Source organism: Temnothorax americanus, unplaced genomic scaffold (assembly GCF_048541705.1).
Source record: "Temnothorax americanus isolate GAGA-0224 unplaced genomic scaffold, ASM4854170v1 Scaffold16, whole genome shotgun sequence".
Classification (NCBI taxonomy): Eukaryota; Metazoa; Arthropoda; class Insecta; order Hymenoptera; family Formicidae; genus Temnothorax; species Temnothorax americanus.
Window position 1 is genome coordinate 3,581,362 of NW_027509297.1, and position 18,283 is coordinate 3,599,644.

The 18,283-nt window shown below is 37.0% G+C and overlaps 1 protein-coding gene and 1 long non-coding RNA gene across 4 annotated transcripts in view; one reads left to right on the plus strand and one right to left on the minus strand.

Moving 5' to 3' along the window:
• Positions 1-18,283, plus strand: part of Egfr (epidermal growth factor receptor) — a 159,229-nt gene that overhangs the window by 58,384 nt on the left and 82,562 nt on the right. The window contains exons 1-2 of one of the 2 annotated variants that reach the window (XM_077402664.1): positions 14,082-14,153; positions 14,611-14,850. The exons of the other annotated variant lie outside the window; for it this stretch is intronic. The gene's annotated coding sequence lies outside the window, so the exon portion shown is untranslated. Of the gene's footprint in view, positions 1-14,081; positions 14,154-14,610; positions 14,851-18,283 lie in introns of those variants that run through there. 2 annotated transcript variants of the gene reach the window in all.
• On the minus strand, positions 14,688-17,999 carry LOC143895500 (uncharacterized). 2 transcript variants are annotated; one of them, XR_013256341.1, is made up of 3 exons: positions 17,394-17,999; positions 16,429-16,640; positions 14,688-14,826 (listed from the first exon to the last, which is right to left on the minus strand). It is a non-coding gene; the product is annotated as an uncharacterized LOC143895500 (long non-coding RNA). The 2 variants fall into 2 exon arrangements; XR_013256342.1 differs by lacking the exon at positions 14,688-14,826 and adding an exon at positions 14,906-15,348.

Here is an 18,283-nt window from a genome sequence, read left to right on the forward strand (position 1 = left end):
AAATCTCTATTAAAGGTTTACGTGCGACTATATCAAAAATTATCAATTTCAGCTACGTTTTCGATTTTGAAATTAATGAATTAAATACGAAATTAATTTCGATCCAGATATTATCAATAGTCTCGTGCCATCAAATATGCCTTATGTGTATTAAGTTTCGAAAATTTATTATGTAACTTTTTTGGGGGAGAATATACAACCGGTGGTCTTTATCAAATTTATTAAGTAAGCTTTAAATAAAATTCTAAAATATATATTTCAATCTTTATTATTTTAATAATATTAATTTATTATTGAAACTTTATTATTTTGTTATAACAAGTTTTCATATTCTTTACTAGTAACGATTAAAAATTGATTTGTCATAAAAAAGTGAATTATTTTTATAGAGAGAGAGAGAGAGAGATTCTACAAATTGTTTTTATCTGAACAAAATTGAAAATATCACTTAGTATACCATACTTCACGTCGTGCTCTTAATTAATCTTTTATAAGACAGTTTACTAGCGAACACCTGCTGTGCGTTGACTTTTTCGTCCTATTATCTTGCTTTGCTTTAATTGCGAACGATCAAGTCCTATCCGTTACGTGTATGCTTTTAATGTCGAGTTTCACGTGGAATGCATTTTGATTTGTTCGCGCTCCCGTTATTTTGTGACATATATATGCTACACAAAATAAAAATCAAGATAGTAAATATGTACAGGAAATTAATTTCTTTATTTAAATACCGTATTAATAACCTTTTTACTAATATAATGATTGATAAAAGAATTAAATATACTCATTATATAATGAATATGTGCAAGGTCTCTTTCGATTTAAAAAAAAAATTCGCGTTTGTTGGAATAAAAATATGTTAATAATTATTTGGTAAACAGCTTAATACAATTATATAATCAAATATATTAAGTAATAAATAGAAACTTTTAAAAAAGTAATTTTGTTGAATTTTTTTTATTACTTATTTTGAATTATTATTTAATCGCGTTTATTTTTAATTAGAAAGAATTCTTTTTTACATTCGACGATGACGTTGCCGTTGCCGTTTATTTAATTCGAGCACGAGTGACGAACGGAATGCTATGAATCACTGCCATAAGTCACGGAAGTTAACGCGGCGAGAAACACTACTGCCGCGTTGATACTTACGCTCGTCAAATTATGAAAGTAATTAAGATGGACATCCAACCACAACATCACCAAAACGAATTCTTGCAATGTGAACTATACAGCGTCATATGGCAAATCGCACGAACTTCATGCTTTCTCTATCACGATCGATAGACTGCTGATTCCATGGGTAGACCTTTTCGATCGTAAAGAAGAAAGCGTATTTATGGAGAGGGTTAAGAATAAGTCGTTAACAGTTGGGAGTGCACGTTTCCATACCAGGGTGGTAATTAATGAACTTGGTGCACGGCGATTTGCAAGCACGCAAATTACAATCGTAAAGAAGGTTTAATCGGCGCTTCGTGCTCTTTGTTAGTTGAGAATGTAGTGGTTGCGATATATTACGGATTTTCAATTTTTTCTACTTACAATGAAATACAATAAGTTTATAACACTTTGTGTTTCTAATTCCAAATCGTATATTTTTACAAAGAAATTTTTATTTATTATAAAAGTTTCTATATTTTTTTATGGATTTTACTGAAGTTTGACGTCATTATTTAAGAGATTGTTGCTTAAGAGACATTAAAAAGAATTTTACAAATTTAATTCATTTATATACCTCTATAACAAATATTTTGCAATAAATTCTTATTGTAAACTTTTTTTTATTCTTGTTTTATTATACTAATATTGATTGTTTTGAAATTTAGTCAAATTTTTGTAAAAATAAATCTTTAATAAATCTGACATTAGTTATACAATAAAATTTTGTTCGTGTTTAATGACTGTATAAACTTGTCGTAAATTTCTGATTTAGTCTGATACGTAAACTTGCTTTTATGCAAGCAAATATTAAAAAATATATAGTGATTAAATTAAATTAAATGGAACTGTTCCTACCGAATTCTTGGTGCTCTTTGACCGGAACGGCAGGTGATAAAATACTATCACTTATTTAAACGCATGATTCAAATTCAGATTTTAATCTTCTTAAAAGTCGGTCCAGTTGCATATTAATTAATTTCGGATAAGATCATTTTGACGGCCAACGATCAGTATCACAGGCCGGTCCTTACTCGAGAAAAAAGAATACTAACGTTTCTTTTTAGTAAACGAGTTTCAAAGTATATAATGATGTCTATAGCCGCTAACAGACCATCGGCTTCGGTTGTAGCACGCGTGCGAACGCCCACGTGAGAAAGCGAAGAACATTACGTTGCACCTTAAATTAAATCGAGATCCCGTAGCAAACGTATATAGTGGCGCAATATCATCCGTATAGTGTCCCATAAACTATTGTCGCGATCGACAATGTAATCTCGGAACGAGAAACGGCAGAAACTTCCGCTTGAGTTATACTTGATGTTTCCCTAAATGACTGTCGCGTTTTTATCACAAACGCATGCAGGAGATATATATTTCTAATCTTATTTTAAATAACCCTTTTTCTCTGTGTTTTGAACAAGTCGATAAGAACAAGTCGATAATTTTATCTTCTTAATTAGACTTGAAAACATTTTAAAATCTGACTTACAATTAGACTTTTACTTTCTAACTTAAATAAAGCGGCTTACAGCGCTCACCTCATCAAGTAATAAAAATGAAATAAACTTTATCTCTCGATTAAATAAAATTATATTCAGCTCGTAAGCTTTTTTTTTTACCAAATTAGGACTTTTCTTAATAGATGCTAATAGTTCTCCGAACGGTCAATCCGACCGTATCAAAAAATCCAAGAGGACGGAACCTTAAAATCTTCCTCGCTCGTTCGTTACAAACGGATTGCGATATCGCGATCTGCCAAGGTCCAGCCAAGGACCGAGCTGCTCCGGGGGCAATCGATAAGGTCCGCGCCGTCCACGTCGACTACAAATCAACGCAGACATGAAGGGACCCCATCTGCCGTAAGGGCCATTAAAAAGATCGTTCGTTCTCCATAAAATATTATATTCAGTTCGCGGATCGATTTGAAATCCGTAGAGCGCACTTCGCCCAGTTCCGCCGCGATCCTGCCAGAGCCTTTTTCGGCGCACTAAATTCATAAATAATGGCTAAAGACCGGGACACGGCCCGTGCATCACGGTCCGGATTTGTAGTCCTTAAGCCTTTTAAGGTTTTTGCGCGAGCACGTTCCGGACTTGTCTTTATAATCATCGTGAGTAGTTCGTCTCGAAGACGGAGAATTTTTAAGATACGATCGATCAGCGATGTCGTGAAAATACGTATCCTGAAACACAGTTTAACACGTGTTTTGGTACCCCTATTAACACTTCAGATTACTCCAACCCTGTTCTTTGTTTCAATCCGCTTCCGCAAGAACAAACTTAATCCTGCCTAATATCAGTTATTTATCCAAACCTTTGCAAATATAAAAATGTTATAAATCGCATGATATTACGGTTTATATTAAATTAAATTATATATATATATATATATATATATATAAAATATATATATAATAATTTTATGATAGAAACTTTTTGTTTTAATTAGATTTAGCATCCAACTTCATAGACATAATTTAATGGTCAATTTGACATTGTCAAACGCGCTGACAACCTTCATTTCAAAGGTCGTGACTCTTCTCTTCTCATTGGAATTCTAACCGTACGTTTAACTCTACCGCATATTTGTCGTCACTGCATTCATATTCTCCGTAGTCTTGGTAGACTAAAGCCTCGTCTCTTTTCTTCTCGTCTCAACCCGGCCGTCGAGAACAAGTAGAATAAGTAAAGATAACGGGAACAGCGGCCGACACAGATGATAGGCATTTCTTTCACGACACTTCTTTCGAGGATATCCTGCGCGCATCCATCCTGTATTCTCGCGACACGCTCTATATTTTATTGTATACCAGCGAGTGTTATGCCAGGACGATCTCTTCCGCGCTCTCTTCGTGCATTATCGCTCTAGAATCCCGGCCTCGGAAACCGTCCGCATCCATAAGCATGCCAGTCTTTGCCCTTTTTTTCTAGGCGCTCGCGCTCGCTTCGGTCGATTTGTTTCGGTCCGGTTCAAGAAAGCCCCGCTTGAAATATCGCCGCGGCATTATTTTAAGGAACTGAAAGTCATCGTCACAAAACGAATCTCAATTCGACGTAAAATGATGTTTTCTCTACCGAGTTCTGCCGCATTCACGTTATGTAATTTATGCGACGTTTCTTCGCTTTTCATGGTATTTTGTCAAGAGCGATTCTCATATATCTCCTTGAGTTATTTTTCAAAAGATCTTGTTAACTAACATAAATTTCAGAAGACAAATAAACGTATGTAAAGAATATACATTGTATATATTATTTATACGAGTTATTTTAACTTTATTTTACGAAAGTTAGTTATACTCGCAAGACTAATTTTTTGTTATTGCTATAAACTCTAATCGTGCATAAAAACCCGTGATAAAAACTCAATTAAGATGGAAGAATTTCTTGTTTCATGTCGAAAGATAAAATAATTTAAAATCAAGATTTAACAATAATATATAATATTTAATCACATACAATTATTCTGGAAATAAAATTATATATTTATGATACATAAAGTATATTTGAACGTTGTAAATAATCACAATTTCATTGTAGTAAATAAGATAAAAATCTCTTTAGCATCGAATGAAGAATAAGACAAGGGAAACAGCCGGGCGTGTTCTCGCAGAGTAAAAATTATAACGTGCTTCTTACTTTATTATTTGTTAATAACATTCCAATTATAAAGTATCCTTAATCTATTTGCCAATCTGGAGAATTACTGACTCAAGTCAGCCTTGAATGTACAGCGATATTATAAGAGTGATAATATGTCCAATTTGCCCGTGTACTCCTTTAATTGTAATATAGAATCTTTTCAAGAGAGAGGGAAAGACTATACTTTAAGGACTCAGCGGGCAAGACTCCTCTCCCAAAATCCGAAACTGGTTTCCAGATTGAGAGGGATAAGCGAGAGATTTCTGAGCCGCCTCGAGAACCGTCTGAGCTTTCGCCGTGGTAGCGTTACTCGTCCAAAAGCTGTCGGTAAGTTCTTCAGGTCGTGCCGCGCGGTAATCCTATACGTCTTAAGAAACTGGTTTCCGCACGACGTGTTGCGGGTAGCGCGCAAAACAAATTAATAACAAGAACATCATAACCGCGGCTCCAAGGCTGCTCCGAGACGCTCACGAGCCGCAGCTGCTATACCGGGTGAGCCCGGCTCCATTGTTATTCTCGGAACTAAATCTTTCCGCGGAGAAGACATCGAACCGCGGTTCGTGGCTTCTCGATTCATCGTGTTCATTCGTAAGGCATGCGATTGCTCAGATTGCTCTACTGAAGTACGTATAGCCGCGTCTTTGTTCTTTTTAAAATAGGGGAAATAATCAAGCATTTTTTTGAGCAAATAAATTCTATTATTTTCAGGTTGTTGTGTGACGAAAAAGATGTTTGCGCGGTTTTCCCAAAAACTTGATAAACTAAATTACACGTAATAAAATAATATTAAAATACAAATATAAAAAAATTTTAATAAATTTCTATTGAATAGTTTTATTTAATGGAATAATTATTTCGAGAATTCTGACAATTCGCAGCATATGACGACATGTACGACATAGATATACGTGCGTGCCGCACTTACAATTATCATTATTAAGCTGTTATAGTTAGGCGCGGATCAGCGAGAGGAGAAACAACTGTCGCATTGTGCGATGAGGTAATCCGTTTACGTCCCTCGACTATCGATATATTGCTACTAGGTCACGTAGCCCGCCTATCCCGCATTACGTATATGTACTCGTTATTTATGTACTCCCTTATACACACCTTTCGCGCATTAATCGCTCGTGCACGAAAGCTTAAGGCGATCAGGGGTGGAAACGGGAGGGCAATAAACCTGTATTTTCTCTGATTACGCTTATTCCCTGGTATCTGGTTTTTTATGCACGTGTCACGTTCACATTAGTTTCGTAAAAAAGTTACTGATGCAGTATACGTTAAGTGCTGCGCATCTATTGTTAATGATGGATAAGGCCATACTTGATTTTTCAACAACAACTGGTAGAAATGTTCGACACCTTGATTCATACTTTTAAAACTCTAATATATATTTGTACATAACTAATAAGTTAATTTTTTTTATAATTCCAAATAAACTATTAACGGGGAAAAAATGTAATTAGATAATATTTCTTTGTATTATTTAATATTACGGTATTTCAATGATAATCGAATTAATAATCTTTTCGATCAATACAAACGTGCCTAGCAGCAAGAATGAGTGAGATGGACGCGCATTTTAATTACGGTCTTCGCATATCCATTAACGGATTTCAGCCGGGTCATCATTTCGATGCATCAAACGTATCTCTCCATAGGATCGATTGTGCTCTTAAGAATAAGAGATCTGCGAAGAAGCCGCTATCACGCCCTGTGCCAGATTGGCTTTTACCGCGCCGTTTCTTCAAGTTCGATCTTTCCTTCGATCTTCGAAGGCCGATGCGGTGGTCCAATACCAGTAAGGGCAGGCATCGGTACTTTTCAAGACAACAATGGCTGACTCATCCGATATCGTATCTACCTGATGCATGGTCCATGGGGAATATTAACTGTGAAACTATTATCGCGATCAAACGTCGATTTACTCGCATGAAGCCGCAATGTAATGATCGCTGGGGTTCGCTTACGTTCTCAACATATTTATTCTTCATTTAACTGTCGAATCGAGTGGAAAAAATTATCGCGAGGAAGCCGAGGAAGGGACGAATCTCACAAAGTCCCCAACGTTTTAACGTAGCGGGTTTTTTTGCGATACGAGTATTGGCAAACAGTCGTGGTATTTATTCGGACATGGACGATTTCAACCAGGCATTTATCACCAGATCAGGTTACCTGTGTTTACCAGATCGCCCGAGGTCAGTCAATTTGAACTGTATTTATTCATGTGGCACGTTCGATTTTCGATTTTTGTTCTACGAAAACGAAGCAACAGAAATTTACGACTTTACGACAATATAATTTAATAAATTTATATTTATAACTTTTTTAATTATAAAATTGGAAATGACAATAGTTTTTTTAATTAAAAGCTTAACTCGAAACTTTTTACAAATTTTCATTATTCCTAATGTAACAAGAAATTTATAAGAAAAATTATTTAGAAATAACATAATTACTTCGTGTATTACATAAACAATGATAACACTTCTAACGTTCTACATAACACACAGTAAGATACACTGCACGAGTAAAACAATTTTGACAATTATCTTCTTTACAAGTTATTTAAATATCGGTTTCCAACATTATGCAACGTTTCAAAAATAAGCATTAATAATAATTATTGATAAAAATAATCACTGTGATAAGTTTCTGAAAATTTCCTCTGTAAAGAGCATAAAAAGCGTGTTTACCATTTTGAATTAATTACTCCGTGGTCTAAAGAAATTGTCCAAAGCACCAAAAGTCGACTAGAATAGAAATGACCTGGGACCAACAGTTCTCGAAGGCATTTGCATGTGACATGACGGCAGAATGCGGCACGGATCGTCGCTCGACATCGATTTCCTCTTCTTCCTTTTTGCTCCCGCCCTTCCGGATCTTTTTAAAGTCGTTTTCGTTTCCTCGTTTCGATGCGAAGAACAAGATAATGCAATTTACACAAAAGTAGGGAACATAGCATATGGTATAATGACGTGGAATAATGAAGGAGGAACGATCGTCCACTCAGGCACCTTTGTTAATTATTCTAATTAGAGGTGTGCCGACGTGGCCTTTATGACCCATGTGTGTGTAAACGACGTCGGTAATGCCCACATGTAGGCGATCGATTGAACGCTTGAAAGAGAAAAAAATCGATAAGTACACAATGTTCCGAATAGTTAGAACTGTAATTTTTCAAAATAGATACTTTATTCCAAAATAGATACAATATTTGATTATATTTTACGTACAACCTGTATTAATCAAAATTGCTACAAAAAATAATAAATACAAAATTTATAATAAATAATATACTTTGGTATTTAATAAAAGGTAATATGCACCATATAACATCTTACAAATATTTCCTCTCGACTTAATTTCTCCTCAAATCTGCCGTAATCTAAAATTATGTACGTATATCAACGGTATGTAAGGGAATTCTGCGAACTTGTGCCAAAAGATGTTAAGTGATCCCGGGCTGAAAATCCCGTAGGATGACCATGCCGGCGAAAAGGATAATCCTCCGGCGAGATTTCGCCCGATATCTTCCCTTTTCACCGAGACGAGGGTACTGGTCGCGATAGAAGAAGAAAAAGAGGCTGAAGAAAGAGACGATGAGAGCGAAGAAGAAGAACAAGAGAAAGCAGCGTCATGGCGCATGCGGCGATTCTACCACGATAACTTTAAACGTCCGTGGAATGTTGGACTTGCCGAGTAGGCAATTATAATTCCGCGTTTCGATCTCGAGGACCGATGCACTTTACGAGAGGGAGAGAAAGAAGCTGCAAAAGAATGGCGTTTCGGCGAAGCTCTTTACGAGAGAAATACGAGAGATATAGGTGTTCGCGCGAAGAGCTCTCAGCGATTAATGTTTATCAACCGGTCCTTTTCACACGATTATTGTCTAATGATGTTTTCCACACGTTATGTGGTTGCAATTTAATTCGCTTTTATACTTGAAATTTTTCTGAGACTTTTGTGATAATGGACACAGTGTGTTGGAGGGTTGCATTTCTTTCTTTTTAAATTCTTTTGCTCTTAATAATTCTTTTGTTCTTTCTGTCAAAAAAAAATGAACTTAGTGAAGACACCACTTTATCGTCCTTTTATATTATTTGCTGGACACCCCATTCAATTCACATTTTGTGATACGATATGAGAGCATGAGCGCAGGCTGTGGGGCAGGATCCATTAGCGGGAAGAGATAGCAAGGTCGTCGAAGGAGGCACTGACCGAAACGAGCCCGATGAAATATTTTATTCCTAGCCAGCCGAAGAAGAGAGAGAGAGAGAGAGAGAGAGAGAGAGAGAGAGAAGGAGGAAGATAAAGCCGCTCCGCCGGAGGTCCTTACGGCCGCCGATTACCGTTAACGTTTAGTCCGCGTGCCTCCCAGAGATAGACTTCTAAAATCTCCCTAAACACCGAGAAATACGACCCTGCGGCTCAAGGATGAATCCCGCGACGTACTTAATGCGCTAAAACGGGCGCCAGAAAGTAGCGGCACGCATGAGCGGCGAATGCAAATGCATTTTGCACTCCCCCGAGTCCTTGGAAGAACGCGATACATTCTCGTATCGGTCCGAGTGTGGGTGGCGTTGAAGAGAGAGAAAGTGCAATAAATTATTTTAATAATCTGAGGGAATGACTGGTCCTCTTGACGGAAACTAATGTGTTCGAGCTTACCGCGCGGAAGATGCCATGGTTTAATGTTAATCGCATTTGGTCTTTCCCTCTGTCCGGTCTCGTTAAGTCACTGAGTAATAAATTGATGGTTGTGATTGAGCAAACAATGCACGTGTAACGTTATATGAAATATGTTTGTATCTTACACGGTAAAACATATTTTGTATTTAAGTGGATTTCTCTTTGTAGAAATTTTTGTGTTAAATTTTTAACATACACTGGTATCAAAGTAACATATTGTCGTGTTATTTTGACTTTTCTGCGTTAATACTCAACCACTTTTCAATATTCTACTAATATTCAACTATAAATATTTACAATCTAAATACGCAGAAAAGTCGATAATTATTTTACTCCTTTAATATTATTACATTTCTCTCTCTCTCTCTCTCTCTCTCTCTCTCTCTCTCTCTCTCTCTCTCTCTCTCTCTCTCTCTCTTGTTGATTATTTTTCTCAATTCTTCAGTAATCAATTATGTTACATTATAACATGCGTGAATTATTCAAACAAACTTTTTCTTCTTCTTTGTTCCAGGTAAGTTCGAGGCTCAAGTTTTACCTGGGCTGACTTCGGGGGGCTATAATGCACCCGGTTCCGACAGATAACTATCGGAAAGTTCGTTAGCGGTCGAGGGCGGTCGAGGATCTGAAAAATGTCAGCTAAAAATATAACAGTGGTCACTTTTCGGGGAAGAGGATGCAACCACGCAACGACGCGAGCGAGTGCAAGCGCAGCCATTTTTTTTAGTGTGTTGAGAGATTGTTAGATCGGGAGGGTAGATTAACGGATGGATACACGTGTCGAGCTCAGATTGACACGAGTTCTCGTTGGTCACCTATCTTGGCTGCATCTGCCGAGAATAGAGGAATAAACTCATGCTCCATAAATATTCCGGTATAATCTGTACGCCCTTTTATCACTGACGAGTTCTTCTGGAAACTCTTATTTGTTATGTTACAGAATATTGATTTAATTACACAGTACAACAGTTACAACTAACTTATATAGGTAATAATAGTAACAACTTATATAGTACACATATTTGTTATTACTAAAATTAACGTCACTCAAATAATAACATTTAGTTATAATTACAAAGATATCAGCATGAAGAAGAATCTAACTGGAAACATTTCTCTGAAGGCAGAGCAATGAAGGCAGATCCAGCTATATTTTCTACATTTTTTGTCATTTATGGATTTACTAATTATCCTAATTTCAGATGTTTGTAAAAAATCTGTTAAGATAAAATTAAATGCGGCGAATCTATAGAATACGGTATATATAGTTTATATACGTATATAGTTGACAACGATGGAAATGTTGATTGCCACCAATCCTTTTAGCCTTTTACCCAACTAATTATCTATATTTATCCCAATGCGAGTTTCTGGGTTGGATAATTTTTTTAGAATGGCGTCTGGTAAATCTTATAGCGCAGCGTTTGAGACATACGGTATATCGCACCGCGTACGAAAGCACGCATATGTTACGTGTTTCAGCGACAAACGCTTATGCAAATATAAAATTATCCGCCGCCTGCCGGCAAACGCACGCTCAGTTTATTTATTGTTCCCGCCGCGAAGTATAATCTGCCGTTTACTCCGACACGGCATGCCGATAGATTTGCCAAGCAGATTAGGACCCGTCGCGAAACCTGGGCTGACAGGACGCATCTTGACCACGCGTTTTACAAGTTGTTTTACAACCTGGATCTCGCCGCAGCGAGAACTACCGCTTTCTTTTGTTCCAAGAACAGTGATTTGATTTCTTTAATTCGTTTCTTAATGCAGTAAAGTGCTTTCCGTGCCTCCGTGATTTTTAAAACACTGTCAAAAATTTGTTTTATTTTTCAAAGTAAAATAAATAAAAATATACATATACATATACATAAATTATTTAGAATATGCTTCATATATTATATTATATATAAAGCTCTCTTGAGACTTATATCAGGTGAATTAATATTTAAAATTTAACTTTGAATGTTTCATATTTCTATGATCAGCTTCTACAATCGTATTTCTATAATTATATTCTACACCCTCTGTATTTTAAAAACGAAACACTTTAAAGCATATGTATGTTTATATAGGACCTTTTCTTCCTAAAATAAATGGATTATCCCTTTTAATTTTTTGTACTTAAAGGAAAAATTTTGCTTAATGCTCTTGTCTCGAAAAAGCTAGTTTACATTAATAATAGCGGAAACGTTTAAAAGAAATAGTAAAATTGTATTAAACTAAAAGTACATTTCTCTGTACATTTAATCATATTGTTACTTATTATATTTATTATTTATCGTAGATTCTCCCGATATTTATATGGTTTTACATTCTTTGATCTGGCTAAACCATTTCACGCTACATATCATTAGTTGTCGGATTATTGCTGTTACAGCAATTAAGAGATTATACGTGTTATATAAACTCAGGTACCGACTTTGGTATTCATAATCGAATGCGGCGCCGCTAACCAGTGCTACTGGTAATACTGGATATTCCAGAATATTATATTCTGTCTACACGCGTGTAGCCAGATATATCGGGATATTTCAGAATTCGCATAACATTAAATATTCATTAAAGCGGATTATTCGTTGATATAGAGGACCGCTTTTACCCAGGGATTTTTTGGAAAAAAACCACTACAAAAATAGCCGACCGTGATATTATATACATACCTCATTTTAAATACGTTATTTTGATATCCGTGCAACTCTCTTTTGTGATTTAATGTTAAAGAAAGGATAAAGGGGATAAATTTAAAATAAAAACTATGTTAAATTTAATGGATGTATTACAAATGTGTATTTGTATAAAAAAATTAATTGTCAATACGAGACGAATGGGATATCGCAGGATTTTATGGAAGGAACAGTTCGAAGAAGACGGTTGACAATTATTAAAACCCGATTGATTTATCTCGCGCGTGAACACGAGATTTCGCGATACCTTCGGCGTTACGACGTTGACATAAACGTGATAAACTGTCACGGCAATCTGTATACGACTTTGAGAGCATTTATACCAGACGCCATTTCTACAACGAGGATCCTCCGCTAGGGCCACTTGGGGAATTACGACTCGGCGAACAACCGCCTCAATTATCAGGCTCAACTCGTAGCAACATTGTTTACAACGGTTCAGTGCCATAAGTATTTATCTACGGGTCTATCCGGTGACGGCTTTACAACCCGTCCACGCACACGACGAGCGTCCTGCGAACGAAGTTTACGCACGACGTGAGCGTGCACAAAGCGCTCGTTCTCCTCAGAGAATAATTCTTTATTAATTCTCGAAGCAAAGCTCCTTCTGCGAAAGAAAGCCAATAACATTTACCTAGTACTGATGCTCGCAAGAAAATCTTTAATCGTATATAGTCATATTAAATATTTAACCATGAATGAATAAATTTTCTAAGCTTTCGTACGGTGTCAAGATGTATTGTATTGCATTACTTAAGTATTTTACATCTATTTTATTTAATTCTAAATATTTTAAGTTTTATTCTTTTTTTATGGCAGATTATGTTGCATAGTATATAACAACACGTTCTCCATGTTACTTATAAGATGCTGCACTCTTGAAATATTCATCCATGGTTAAGTCAAATAATGTAAGCTACCATCTCCATTCGAGTTCACTGAGAAAGATGAGATAAATCCGTTTGAAAGTTTTTGTTTCACGATCCTTCTTCAAATCATCTATAAATGATCTGTCCACTGAAAGGATAGATTCTCAGGCCCTCGCCTCGACCCTTCGCCCGAGAATATGGCTAGCTGGGAATATAGCTAGCTGTCGTCGTCGGTAAGAAAAGGAGTATAACACGGGGAAGCTGCATTTTAGAATCCTCCTCCTCCTCCTCCTCCTTCTCCTCCCTCTGTTGCCTAGTTAGCATCCTTGCCAATGGCGGATTCTTTTGTTTCCCGCCGTGGAACTCCAGTCGAGATTCTATCTGATGTAAATAATTATCCTGGAACCTGACAGATGCTGCGGGAGTCCTCTCTTCTCTCGCTTCTCCTCTTCCTCCTGTTCTCCAACAGGGAGAAGAGGGAGAAGGGCCGTCGCATAGGAGCCCCGCGGAGAAAAATTTTCGTTTTACCCGAGAATCCTGTTTATCCCTGGCATCGCGTACCGGCTCTGCGCCGCAGAAATACCCAGGATTCTCCGACACGGAAAAAAAAGCGATAATAAATGGAAATATCGTCTTGTTATCCGTACTTGGCAACGAGAATTCCGCATTTTCCCGATAGTTAATTCTCGTCTTAATTGAAACGGCGATGATTTTTATATTATCCCACCGTGAGCATAACAATAACGATTAACAGAGGGATACATTCAAATCGCGGATCAATCACTGTCGAATAATAATTTGTAACTCTATATATATATATACTAGCGCGAAAACGAAATATTATTATAACGACAAATATGCTTTTTGAGAAAGGATCGTTCGGACCCGCCAGGGTTATTATTAATTGATTTTTTATGCATTCATTCAACGCGCAAATATTTTCTACAGTAAACTCGATATGGTGATTATTATCGAAGTAGCTAAGAGAGGAAGCGATTTATTTCCGAACGTATTACATTTTAAACTGTTTACAGATTTCTTTGTGAAAGAACGAGGATCTCTGCCACGTGTGACGGATCGACGTATATTTACCTTAGTAATTGGATGTAAATTTCTTAAATAATTTATTTGAAACTTATTAACCCTTTTTCTCGTTACTTTATAACATTTCTTTATTAATTTAATATATTTAAAGTCGAACTTATATAATTTTTGATTACTTATTTTAATGTTATTTATTATGATTATTTGTTTTGTAATGTTATTATTGATCAACAGTTGTCCTAATTTCCATACGAGCGGTGACGAGTGAGATATTGTGATTTATAGAAATTTCTTAGAAGTCAGATTTGCATATAATATACACAACTGCAAGCCTGTGATAAACAGTGTTTGCATGATTATATCCTGTGAAAATAGTCAAGTCGTTTCAAAACATCTCCGCATCTCACCGTTGTATCAGATCGCGAAGTGTCCAGATTATCGTTCGCATAATTTTCTGTCGTATTTCTCGTTTGTTGCGTTGTTGCGAGATGTGATGTAAAGATATGGCGAACGTTACAGCCAATATCTCGCTATCGCCCTTGACGACCGTAATGTCACCCCGAAGGAACAATTTGGAACACTTTACTCGCGACACACGTTCGCCGCCTGTGGGTCCTGCGTGGCACGTCATGCGTGGCAGGGATGCAATTTATTCGCAGAGTTGGTGCCGGAGACTATTGGACAGGAAACACGTTCGAGAGCTTTGTACATGATTGGTGCTCGTCGACCGAATATCTGGAGATGAATAATGGTCAGCCGGTGAGTAATTATTACTTTTTATTTTTTTGCGTAACATTGTTAAAGAACATAACGCAACGCACAAATGCAAATTTTACATATATAAATTTTAAACAGGTATGACCTGTTTATACAGTTTAATCAATTTCGTATATTTTACATGCTATATTTTGTGTGCGTGTGTACAATATGTTTATCATATCATATACGATAAACCTAATCTGGAAAAAAATTATTGGGAAAAACTATAATACTTCCTATATTTATTGATTAATGATTCCTCTCATAAACTTCCGTTAATGAGAGTTCAATTTTGCTTCTTGTTCTTCCTGCTCTCTTATAATTTATCGAGTTTGCTCAACCGACCTCGTTTCGAGACATTTCTAGCAGCACGCAATAGGTCCGGCATCATTGCATTCACCATTGCATTCACTGTTTACTGATTTACGATCATGAAATGTCGATGACTCCGATGTCACGATATCTTGTCGGTTGTGTAATTATTTTTTTCAATCTCCCCTTTTATTTACAAAGAGAATAAGATACTATATATGTTTATACAATATGTTTATAAATATATAAAGTAATATCGCGTATGTGTGAAAACATATCAATGATAATGAAGAATAGATAGTCTGTATTATATTTAAAAAGTTAATCTAACTTTTTTTTTTAATATATTTATCTTATCTACTTATATTAATCGGACAGAGCCCCGATCTTGTGTACATAAAGATGATAAAAATCATATGAAATTAGAATTATTTTGATTTTGTAATTTTTGTATATTAGCACATACCTATGTATATGTGAGTTATACAAGAGCTTTTATTAAATTTATTTAAATTGATACAAAACAACACAAAACGCAAAGATAATTAATGAATTATGGGATCAATATCCGGAGATTGTTATCCGATAAATTCCGTCTTTTCTTATGCTATTGTTTTACATTTAGCATCGATATACTCTTGTGTGTGTGTGTTTATGATTTATATTAAATAATTAAACATAATTGTAAATAATATATCGGGTTTTTTTCTCAATTGCAAATACTAAACACCAAATTATAAAAATAACGCCAAAAATAATCAAAACTTTTGTAAGTTATAACGGTTGAGAACTAATGAAATTTAACGAACGAATAGATGTAGAAAACTAGAAAACTTAAGGACATAAATAAAGATTTTTCTTTTCACTTAATTTTACATGTATGCGTGAATTATATTTTACAATTCATATTTTAGGTTTGATTGCTTATCGAATAAATCGAAAAATTTTGCCGAAAAGGATGACATTTGGTCAAATATTTACTGAGACGAGATAGAGTTCGAATTATATTTACCAAAGGCAGTATGAATAATCAGGGTGGGACGCGCGATATCAGGAACATATAGCGTATATACAGATTTTAATGCATTTGATCGGTTATGCCCGATGCATCATCTTCCGAAGGTCGAGTTGCAATCGCAGAAATGAAGAGAGATGAGGAGCGAGAAGGGCAAGCATTAATAGATAGCTGATAGCGGGAATATTTCAGCAACGTTGTTTCTTTTATTTGCGTTTTATTCGAGACGACTCGTACACGCGCTTACATACCTCGTGGTGCGTGGTGTAATAACGGCGGATACCAATCAGATGCTGTTTTATTATCGTCCGCGGATCGAAAGCTCCTTCGGCTAATAGCTCAGGTAGACGATAATGGCCGGCTGCTGCAAGTTTCGTTACTTCTCGTTCCTCCTGCCACTCGTACTCTCGCTCGCCGTTGTGCGATAAGGCGGGATGGACGAACCGCGGAATGATCGTCTCGACTGGAAATGATCGTTATTATTCGTGAGAGAGAGAGAGAGAGAGAGAGAGAGAGAGAGAGAGAGATTTGAAATGTGAACTCCTATACGGGCTACGAAGACCCCTTCGTCCAGTCTAATTCGCACTCTATAGCACCCGGCGCGTCTCCCTCTCGGCGCGCGCGCCAAGCAAAGAAAATCGCGGCACCTGCGGCGATTTATCGTAATTAACGACCTATAATATAACGAATGATAATTTATCGCGCCGGCGGACGATTAAGCGTCGAATGCGCCGATAATATATTTTATAAGATCTCGATCGCTTGAAGCAACAGCAGTATACCCCCGTGAACCTGTTTTATTGCGTATTCTTACTCTCAAGTTATGTAAGTTTGGAACATATAACGTTTTTGTTAGTACATTCTCCTCGATATTTTTATCACTACATTTGTAATATAGAGTACCTTTTGGAGATCCTCAAAATCATGATACATGAAATGGAGGCTATAAAACGTCTTCCATATCTTTGGGGAAAAAAAATAATAATGGAGATAATAATCGATACAGTTTAAAGATGCTTAACGTGATAAAACATAAAACATTATTTCCTATGTATTCGATTGAAAATAACTAGTTGTACGCTTAATCCTTTATCATTTATGAGGGCAAAAAGTGCGATATTAATATAATTAGATATGATCTTAATATCAGATAAAGTTCAAAATCCAGCAGTTGAATTTAACTCTAAATATGTGCTGCGTCAACGTTGTACATTACCTGGTAATCTCTATTACACCCTCGATGCTTTTAAAATATCGCATTAATTAGCATGTTAATTATCACAGAGTTATCTTCGTGATACGCGGCATCTCTCCTTTCGCCATTTTTTTATGAATATCCATCCGGTCGCCGTATACATTATATGAGCGGTTGATTTCGTGCGTTCTGAGTGCTAGCCCGCGGGCACGAAACCCCAGAGGCGTCGTCGAAGTCGAACGTCGAATGTGTAATAAATCGAGGTCATTCCTCTTCCTCGCTGCGATGTCCTTGCTCGCTCGGAACCGACCGGCCGAGGTTTCACCGCTTTCCGGGAACGTTGCGCCGACGAAGGTGCGAATCGGCACGCAAACTAGGTGCTAGACACCTAGCGCAGGTGGAACGGAGAGGAAGGGAAAAAGAAGAGTCGCGAATAAGGAACGGGGAACGTGTTTACCGAGAACGTGGCATTGCGCCGAGGCTATATAGGCTCTCGGCGGAAGAAAGGCGGCTGAAATCTTTGCCGGAGAGACGCGATAGCTCGCACCCGCCTCTTACCGCGAACCGTTACGGAGAGCTTGGTAATTATCGTCGTGCTCGAGAGCTAACAATGCTGCCGACTGTCGAAGTCCGTGCGGTCTGCGAAGCGCGAAGATTAGCCGTCGCCCGCTAAAAGGCGCTCGCCTGGAAACGGGCACCTCTGACAGGCGCGACGTGCGAAAGCGCGGACAGTGCGAGCACGCGTCGCGTTTCATCGGAAGAAGCGGAAAGAGACGTTCCTTACTGGGAATGAAACCGGACGGCGCGAAAACATTTCGCGGCGACTTTGTTTTCCGCGACGCGATCCTACTCGTAGATTTGTGATGTCCCGCTAGTATTGCGTTAACTCTTAGTAGCGAATTCTTCGGACA